We start from the raw sequence: 10,235 nt of genomic DNA on the forward strand, positions 1-10,235 counted from the left end.
GGAGATTTATTGGTTCACAGTTCTAAAAAGTTTAGGGGAAATGGCTTCAGGCTGGGCTGGATCCAGGTGCTGAAACATCATCACCAGGAGTGTGACTCTCTCCACACCGCTCTGCTTTCTCCTATATGGGCTTGAATCTCTTACTTTGTGGTGGCAGAGGGGACTGGGCTTATATCCTTCCAGCTTGACAGCTCCAGTGGAAAGATAATACTTCTTTTTCACTAGATGAAGTGAAAATCTCAGGAAAGGCTCTCATCAGCCCAGCTCAAATTCACACGTCCATATCAAGTCAGCCCCACTGGAAACCTACGGTTTGATCATGTGGGAAGGGTAGATAGTGAGAGAAAAAGTGAGTGTTGCAACTAGAATTAACCAGTGTCAGGTAAGCAGAGTCACCAGGTGCCATTTCTTCCAGCTGCCCCTGCCACCTCTGTGCCTTTGTTCATGTGGTTCCCTTTCTGGAATGTTATTTACTTTTCTAGGCTTAACGCTTCCTTTACTTTAACCCCACTTCCATCAGGAAGCCGTCCCTGGCCTTCCAAGCTCACACAGACCACTCATTTCTTTCATCCCACCACGTGCCAATAGTCTATACATTTGATTTCATTTTAAAATGAAAATTGTTTGATTATGTAGATCATGTCAAAATAATACTTGTTCCTGCAAACAAATCAGAAAATACAAAGATTGGGGCGGGGCGTGGTGGCGCATGCCTGTAAACCTAGCACTCTGGGAGGCCGAGGCAGGTGGATCACCTGAGCTCACAAGACAAGCCTGAACTAGAGACCCCACCTCTAAAAACAGCCGGGCGTTGTGGCGAGTGTCTGTAGTCCCAGCTACTAGGGAGGCTGAAGCAAGAGAATCACTTGAGTCCAAGAGTTTGAGGTTGCTGTGAGCTAGACACCACGGTACTCTACCGGGTGACAAAGTGAGACTCTGTCTCAAAAAAAAGAAAGAAAGAAAACGAAAAGAAAATACAAAGACGAAATCCCACACTGCCCACAGAGACTACTCTGAGGAAGAAATATTGTGCCCAGGTTTGACTAGAAATTGGCAGGAGAGGAGCAGGCCCAGGGGTGTTGCAGGGTGGGGACCAGCATGGGGGAAGACTCCGGATGAAAAAGAGAGCTCTGCAGCTATGAGGAAGCAGAGACGGTCACGCTCTCTGCGGCTGCCCTGCAGAAGGCAGTATACTGCCTTCTCTCTGGCTGTGCACCGAAATGGATTTATATTTAGGTTTTCCTTAAGTCGCATGGTATTGCTCTGAAGAGTGCTCTTTCTCCCACCCAACAGAGCATCTTCCCACATCAATAATATATGTATCTTTTTTTTTCCTATTTTTTCTTTTTTTTTTTTTTATTGTTGGGGATTCATTGAGAGTACAATAAGCCAGGTTACATTTGTTAGGTAAAGTCCCTCTTGCAATCATGTCTTGCCCCCAGAAGGTGTGACACACACCAAAGCCCCACCCCCGTCCCTCCGTCCCTCTTTCTGCTTTTCCTCCCCCCCCCATGGCCTTAATTGTCATTAATTGTCCTCATATCAAAATTGAGTACATAGGATTCATGCTTCTCCATTCTTGTGATGCTTTACTAAGAATAATGTCTTCCACTTCCATCCAGGTTAATACGAAGGATGTAAAGTCTCCATTTTTTTAATAGCTGAATAGTATTCCATGGTGTACATATACCACAGCTTGTTAATCCATTCCTGGGTTGGTGGGCATTTAGGCTATTTCCACATTTTGGCGATTGTAAATTGAGCTGTGATAAACAGTCTAGTACAAGTGTCCTTATGATAAAAGGATTTTTTTCCTTCTGGGTAGATGCCCAGTAATGGGATTGCAGGATCAAATAGGAGGTCTAGCTTGAGTGCTTTGAGGTTTCTCCATACTTCCTTCCAGAAAGGTTGTACTAGTTTGCAGTCCCACCAGCAGTGTAAAAGTGTTCCCTTCTCTCCACATCCACGCCAGCATCTGCAGTTTTGAGATTTTGTGATGTGGGCCATTCTCACTGGGGTTAGATGATATCTCAGGGTGGTTTTGATTTGCATTTCTCTAATAGATAGGGATGATGAACATTTTTTTATATGTTTGTTAGCCATTTGTCTGTCTTCTTTAGAGAAGGTTCTATTCATGTCTCTTGCCCATTGATATATGGGATTGTTGGCTTTTTTCATGTAGATTAATTTGCGTTCTCTATAGATGTATCTTTATAGCATCCTTGGCAATGCCTGTGTAGTATGCTAAGATGATGGGCCATAACTTTTATAAGCAATTCCCCACGGGTGAACACTTAAGTTGTTCCTGTACTTCCTATAGAAGACTTGATTGGCTGCCAGGTCACTTTGTTTCTTAGTCATTTGTCCCTTCTTTTGTCCAACTTTCCCAGGCTAGGCTCCCCTTCCCTCGGTGCCTTGCCCTTGGCCACTAGATGGCGGTGTTGCACAGTCTCCCCGCAGGCTCTGGCCCACGGACGCGCTCCCCCACCGCCCCCACCGCAGCAGGGCGCGGACTTGCACACCCACCTGCAGCCGCAACAGAATAACCCTTGTTGGAGACGTCACATTCTCTGTGACCAAAACATTCCTGCGCAAGGGATGTTTTTGCCCTTCCCTGCAGAAATGGGAGGGGCTGGCACTTGGAGCAACAGGTGCTGAAATGTGGTATCCAAATTGCTAATGGTGCCAGGGATGGTCTGAGGGGGGGCAGGACTGACATTACCAAAGCTTATTTTAGAAAAATAGTGTTTGTCCTTCAAATCCAGGACATATCATAATTTAGAACGAAGTTAAGTTAAAAGGAAAAAGGTTTTAAATTCTATGCACTTTGTAAATGTAAAGAAAAGTCTCAGTGGTGGCACACTGATAGAGTGTTGGCTTCCCTGCTGGCTTCCAGTTTACTCTAGATAAGAAAAGGTATGCGAGCATCATAAAATCTTAGAATGATTGAATTTTAAAATGTAGACCCTGGAGAACATCAAATCTAGAAGTTAAAACCAGAGCATCTTCAATCGTATTTTCAAAAATAGCACAGAAAGACAATATTTAAGAAAATGGTCTTACAGTTCTGAGAATCGACAAGTGCATTTGGAAGATTAGACTTACGGGACCCTAGACTTCCAAAATCTTGATGTGAAAAGGTCTCCTCCACATCCCTGCTTTGCAAATGAGGACATTACAGTTGGAAAAGAAAGGTTGAATGACTTGCGGGAGGCCTCGCGGAATGGTAGCCCTCTTGATTTATATTGCCTCGTATTAATGGGCAAATGATTCATTGAACACGTGATCCCCCTTCTCAAGTAACATGCACTTTCTACAGAACCATGCAATCTATAGGCTGGTGCTGATGGTGAAATTTGGAGCAGCCTGGCCAGTCAATGAGGACAGTATCTTTTGAGAGTGAGGCGTCTTTGGGTATTGTTCAAATCATCACCTGCTTAGAGCCTTAATTTTTGCTTTTCATTCCCACTTGGGAATGAGGAGATTGGATTTGGGATTGTAGGGAGTAGATGACCAGGGAAAACTTGCTTTTTCTCCTTTCCTGATCTCAATGTTCGTATGTCCAACTGGAGACCAAACTCATTAGCTCCATGAAGGAGGCCTGAATGCTTACAAATCCTTCTCATCTTTCAAGACTTTGCTCAGATATCATTTCCTCTAGGAAGCTTTCTGGGATTATTCCTCCCACAGGGCCAAACACCTGCCAAGGGCTTCCTATCAGCACCACTCATGTGCCTTAAAGCTGTGCACTGCACCCTGTGTTTACTAGTAGTCACCGTGGAATGATTATTCCCCCATGCCTTTCTAATGTCTTAGAATTAGTGACCTGGGGTTTGCCAACTCAAGAGGCCACAAGCACCATTTCAAAACACTGGGGACTGCAGAGGAGTCCCTTACCAGGATGGTCCCTCCTTACCTCAGCCAGTGAGACCTTCTGGAAATAAAGGTCAAAGGTTGCCAAATCTGATTTTTCCAAGAATCTGGATTTTTTTCTTTCTTTTTTCAGAGACAGGTTCTTCCTCTGTGGCCCAGGTTAAAGTGCAAGGGCACTACCATAGCTCATTGTAACTTTAAACTCTTGGACTCAAGTGATCCTCCTGCCTCCGCCTCCTCAAGAGCTGGACCTACAAGTGTGTGCCACCATGCCTGGCCAATTTTTTTTTTTTTTAAGAGATGGATTCTCATTATATTGCCTAGGCTGAACTCCTGGTCTCAAATGGATCCTCCTGCTCAGCCTCCAAAAGTGCTGGGATTACAAATATGAATCACTGTACCTGGCTAGAAATATGAATTTTTAAAGTACAATCTACCAATTTTAAAACATTGATAATTATTTTTACATAGAAACCTCTTCTCTTAGGTCACATAAAGCACATCCACAGCTTGGGGCCTCTGCTTCAGACCTTGGTTTGGGTACATCTGGGTGCTCATAGACATAGATAACAGGGTGGGTTTTAGCAACCATAACAGCTGCCTTTGCCACTTACTTATCCTCTGCCTGTCAGAGCATCACTGAAAGTTTGTTGTAGAAGTCAAGTGTGTCAATTTAAAAAAAATTTTTTTTTTTTTTGAGACAAAGTCTCAAGCTGTGGCCCTGGGTAGAGTATTGTGGCGTCACAGCTCACAGCAACCTCAAACTCTTGGGCTTAAGCAATTCTCTTGCCTCAGCCTCCCAAATAGCTGGGACTACAGGCACCCACCACAGTCCTCGGCTATTGTTTTTTGTTGTTGTTGCCATTGTTGTTTTGGCTGTCCCAGGCAGGGTTCGAACCCAGCAGGCTCAGTGTATGTGGCCAGCGCCCTACCCTCTGAGCTAAGGGCACTGCCCAAGTTTGTCAATGTAACAACAGGACCTCCAAGATTTTTGACAATCCTGCCATCAAAAGATGGGGTGGAACATAGCCCTTCCTTCCCTGGAATCTGGACCATGTGGTTGCTTGACCAATGGAGTATAACAGAAGTGCTACCATGCTGGTTTCTGGACATTGGCTCTTGGAACCCAGCCACTCTGCCTGAGGAAGTTAAGCAGCCTATGGAAAGGCCTTGTGGCGCAGAACCAAGACCCACCCTCATTCCCCTTCTGGTGCCCCCCAACAGCCAGCACCACTTGCACTGTCTTGGAAATGGATCTCCAAGACCCAGTCAAGCTGCCCCAGCTGACACGTGGAGCAGAGATAAGCCTTCTCCTCTAAGCCGTTCTCAAATTGTAGATTCAAGAGCAAACTAAAGCTACTAAGGCCATGGTTTGTTACAGAGCAGTAGATAACTGGAACGTGGACGGACATAGGTTCAAGTCCTGGCTCCTGCTGTCGCTGACTCTGGTACCCTGGGTCCTTTCCTCCACCCCCAGATTCAGTCTCCTCGTTTAAGAGCAGAGGGCTCAGTCTGCTCCCAGTGTGGACTGACACAGTATCTGCCGGGCAGCTGTGGGAGTGGGAAGCAGCAGCCCGGCTTGGGAACGTGGTGAGGCATTGAGGAGGGAAGCACAAGATTCTCAGAGCCCGCACTCTGAGGTCAGCTCTGCATGCGTGCTCCGGAAGACAAGTTCAAAGATATCCAGGATGACTGGATTGTGAGGGCAAACTGGAGACAGCCTAGCAGTCCCTCAAAGGAGAAGGGCTTGATGCATCGTGGTTTATGCAAAGGCAGCAAATGAAGGGAAGAGCGCAAGTGCAGCCATGTGCAGCAGCCTGGCTTACCAGTAAGTGAGGTCGGGGCAAAAAAAGAAGTTGCAGGGTGGCTCACACAGTATAGTCCCATTTATAGGAAGTTTGAGAGCAAAGACAACCAGTCATGTTTACGGATGTGGACGTATGTGTGGAAACAAGTGTGGGGAAGAGTGAACTCCAGATTCAGAGAGTTGTTTCCCTCAGGAGGGAAAAAAGGAGAGAAATGTACTCAGAGAGAGGAGCCTTGAACACAGTCCTGCCGGGGGTGGAGGGTGATGGGGCGGGGAGGAGGGGGAGGAGGACCAGCCGTCTGTTAGAACTGGAGCTCAGCGAGGAATTTATGCGTTTTGGTTACATTATTTTCTGTACTTTTTTTCATATGTTTGAAACATTTCCTAATTTAAAAAGACAGATGTCCTACATGAAGGATTGAAGTCAATGATGACTGAAGCCTCTTCCAGTTTTCTGAGTCACCCAGAAGCTTCTGGCAGTCACGGATGGCACATCTGTGCCTCCCACTTGGTCCAGCACAAGCTGGCTCCAAATCATGCCTCCCAGCACGGGAGCTGAAGGACTAGCGGAATTCCCATCGTGGCTGCCCGTCTGCGTGTGTGCCTGTGTGCACAAATGTGTGCACTCGCCTCAGTGAGTCTCCTGTCCTACCACCTCCAGGCATGCCCATGGCCCTCTGCCTTCTGTGCCACCCACCAGGGGCACGCAGGAAGCTGCCCATGTGACAGTGCAAGTGCAGTGGACTGAGGAGGCTGCATCCCTGGGGCCTCCCTAGCTCCCTGACCTGATGCTGCGTGACCTTGGCTTTGCAAAGTGAAAGTAGAGGTTTGTACGTGATTCTCAAGCATTCTGTCAGACTCCGACGGCCTTTTCATCTCAATGTCCTAGACAGAGTCTCCCACTAAAGGGACAGAAATAAAAATATCAATTGCAGTCACTGTTCACTAAGCACCTGATACGTGCTTATCTCATTTGATCCCTAAAACAGACACCTGACCTTGAGGAACCCGAAGCTCAGAAAAGCCCCAGCCACAGAGGAGAGGCAGTAATGCCAGGAGCGTGGAGAAGAGGGCCGCCATTGCACCAGCCTCCATCCACCCAGCCCTCCAGCCTCAGTGCCCTCTCTCAGTGGCCCCCAGCCTCTGACTTCCACCAATCTCTGAATCCTTCCCTAGCTCAGGCTACATGGACTTTGGCTAGCTGAACGATCTGGGATCTGGGCCCCGGAAAGTGGGGGGCAGCCACTGGAGGCCCTGTGGCCCCACACATGCCAGACCCTGGCCCCACGGCTGCCCAGCCTTGAGCCTGAGAGGCAGGGGCAGCGAGCGGATCAGTACACGCAGGCTTGCTCACAGGAGCCCCTCCTGTCAGGGGCTCTGCTTCCGAAATTCATGTCCTCCAGCCCACAGTGGTCTCTTGTGGTATCAGTTCCACACCTGTGGGGTGCCTGCCTTCTTTTGACCCTCCTGGACACTGGACAGTCCGAACTGCAGGTGACATCCCCTACAGGAGGAGGAACTTGAGTCCCCATGAGGCTGAGTCTCAGCTCCCCACTTCCCATCCTGGAGATGAGTGTCGCCTTGAGCACAGCTGTGTGAGCAGGGCCCGCAGGAGCCCCTCTCACTCTTCTGCCGAGGGCGCCCTGGGAGAAGACAGTCTGTCCTCCTCCCCAGGGCTTCCTTGGCTCACCCCACAGAGTCCTCACTGCACATTGTGGTAATTGCTCCTGCTCGTCGCTCTCTGATATTCCACGTGTGGCTCTGCCTTGAGTCCCCCTTGCACCTGCTGAGGGACACGTGGGCTATTCCCAGGGTTTGAAGCTAACCAACTTTCTGAGGCCACTGTTGTCCCCAGCCTGAGCCTTGGCACCTGGCCGCAGGACCGGGAGGCAGGCATGACCGTGCTCCCCATTCTAGAGCAGGAAAGAAACACAGGATGTGAGGAGAGACGGGCACAGAGCTTTACCCAGGCATGTCTGACCGTCACCCCCCCACACACACACCCGGGTCTGCCCCCGGGCCGGCTCACGTCCACCTCCTTCATGACACCTTCGCCCTCATCTGAGCTTGTCTGTCATCTGCCTGCCCTTCCCAGCAAGCTCCACTGCTCACAAGGACCACTTGTCACCTGCCCTCCTACACGCCCCCACCTGGCTTCCCTCTCCCCTCAGTGCCCAGAGCCAGAGTGAGATTCTGGTCAGGTCTGAGGCGCTACCATGCTGCAAACTCCATGTGGGGCTTTGGGCAAATCGCTTCACTGCTCTGTGCCTCAGTTTCCTCCTCTGTACAATGACATTATTATGGGGATGACATGAGTTAATCCTTGAGAAGAGCTTTAGCTGGGCACCTAGACCAGAGGTCCTCAAACTTTTTAAACAGGGGGCCAGTTCACTGTCCCTCAGACCGTTGGAGGGCTGGACTATAGTTTAAAAAAAAAAACTATGAACAAATTCCTATGCACACTGCACATATCTTATTTTGAAGTAAAAAAACAAAATGGGAACAAATACAATCACACCGCCTCATGTGGTCCACGGGCCGTAGTTGGAGGACCCCTGGCCTAGACTGTGGTGGGCCCTGTAAGTGTCCACTGTCACAGTACTGTGCTGATTACCCTGCTTGTCGCTGGTTTGCTGCAGAGGACGGGAGGCATTGATTCCCAGGCCCTGCCAACTGGAGTAGGGTTGCCCTCTTGCACATAAATTGTGTGCGTATGTGTGGATTTCTGTGTGTGTGTGTATGTGTGTGTGAGTTTTGAACTTCCTTTATGCTGCCCATTTGAGAATCTAAGAGCCAAATTGATGGCTCCACAGTTGCCCCACTGTCTTGGGCTCCACTCTTAGTTTTTTAAACAAATGAAAAGTTTTCAAAGGCGATTGCTATACAAAGGTTTGTCTTCCCCCCAGATTCATGTGTTGAAATCCTCACCCCCAAGGTGATGGTATTAGGAGGTGATCAGATCATGAGGGTGGAGCCCTTATGAGTGAGATTAGTGCCCCCCAGGGCTAGCTTGCTACTCCCACCACGTGAGGACCCATCGAAAAGGCACCACCTGCGAGCCGGAGGGCCGACCTCACCAGACCCTCTATCTGCAGGCATCTTGATCTTAAACTTCTCAGCCTTCAGAACTGTGAGAAATAAATGTTTGCTGTTTATAAACCTGTCACTGAGACAGTAAGAGATGTCCACAGTAGAAAATGCAAAAGTCTCAAGAGGAAAGCTGAACACTCAGGCCTCCTTTCTCACCCCTGTGCATTTTCAGTCCCATCTCAATGCGGCTCAAATATTCTAGCTCCTTCTGTATCTTTCGAGAAATACTCTGTCATAGCCAGTGTTACTGCTGAGCTTATCTTTCACTCTCTCTAGACGCATGGAAAAAAACTGAATTGAGCAAAACCACCCCAAACTATTACTACCTTTAAATTTTTTAATTTGGTATCGTTTAAGACCCACAGGCGGTTGCAAAAATAGTACAGAGTTTCCATGTACCTTTCACCCAGCTTCTCCCAGCTCCCTCGGTGATAACTTCTTACATAATCCAAGAGAATCACGTAAGCCCAGGAGTTGGAGGTTGCTGTGAGCCGTGTGACGACGCCACGGCACTCTACCGAGGGCAGTACAGTGAGACTCTGTCTCTCTAAAAAAAAAAAACCAGGAAACTGACACAGACACTAAATTATTAAGTCAAGATCAAACCTTACATGCATTTCTCCAGTGTTTACATGCAATAGTGGTTTGGCTTGGTTTGGTTTGCTGGTGTGAGTTCTATGACATTTTCTCACATGGGTAGATTTCTGTCAGGACGTAGAACTCTCCCAGTCACCACAAGTAAGCAGCTCACATTGATACTTTCTTTTCTTTTTTTTATTTTTTTGCAGTTTCTGGCCTGGGCTGGGTTTGAACTCGCCACCTCCAGCATATGGGGCTGGCACCCTGCTCCTTTGAGCCACAGGCGCCGCCCCCACATTGATCCTTTCTAATCACATCCTCCCCCAGCCCTCTCCCCTAGCAGCAATGGATCCATTCTCCATCACTTTGGCAATATTATAAAACGGAATCATATTGTACATGACCTTTTGAGATTCCTATTTTTTGTTCATCATAATATCCTTGAGATAAATTCAAGTTATTATGTTTATTATTAAATACCATTCTTTTTTATTAGTGTGGTGCTCCATTTTCCAGATGCACCACTGTTTGTTTATTCACCTATTGAAAGACCTTTGGGGTGTTTGCAGTTTGGGACCATCACACATAAAGCTACTGTGAATGTTCATATACAGGTTTTTGTATAAACAAGTCTTCAATTTTCAGAGATCAATACCCGGAAGTACAATTGCCGAGTTCTGTGGTAAGGGTATGTTTAACTTGACAAGAAACTACCGAACATTTTTCCAGAGCAACTGTACCCAGGGACCAATGACAAGGGTTCCCGTGGCTCTGCTGTCCTTGTCAGCCCTCGCTATTGCTCACATTTTTGGTATTAGCCATTTGACTAGGTTTATAGAGATATCTCATCGTGGCTTTACTTTGCATTTCTCTAATGCCTAATGAT

Source organism: Nycticebus coucang, chromosome 8 (genome assembly GCF_027406575.1).
Source record: "Nycticebus coucang isolate mNycCou1 chromosome 8, mNycCou1.pri, whole genome shotgun sequence".
Taxonomy (NCBI): Eukaryota; Metazoa; Chordata; class Mammalia; order Primates; family Lorisidae; genus Nycticebus; species Nycticebus coucang.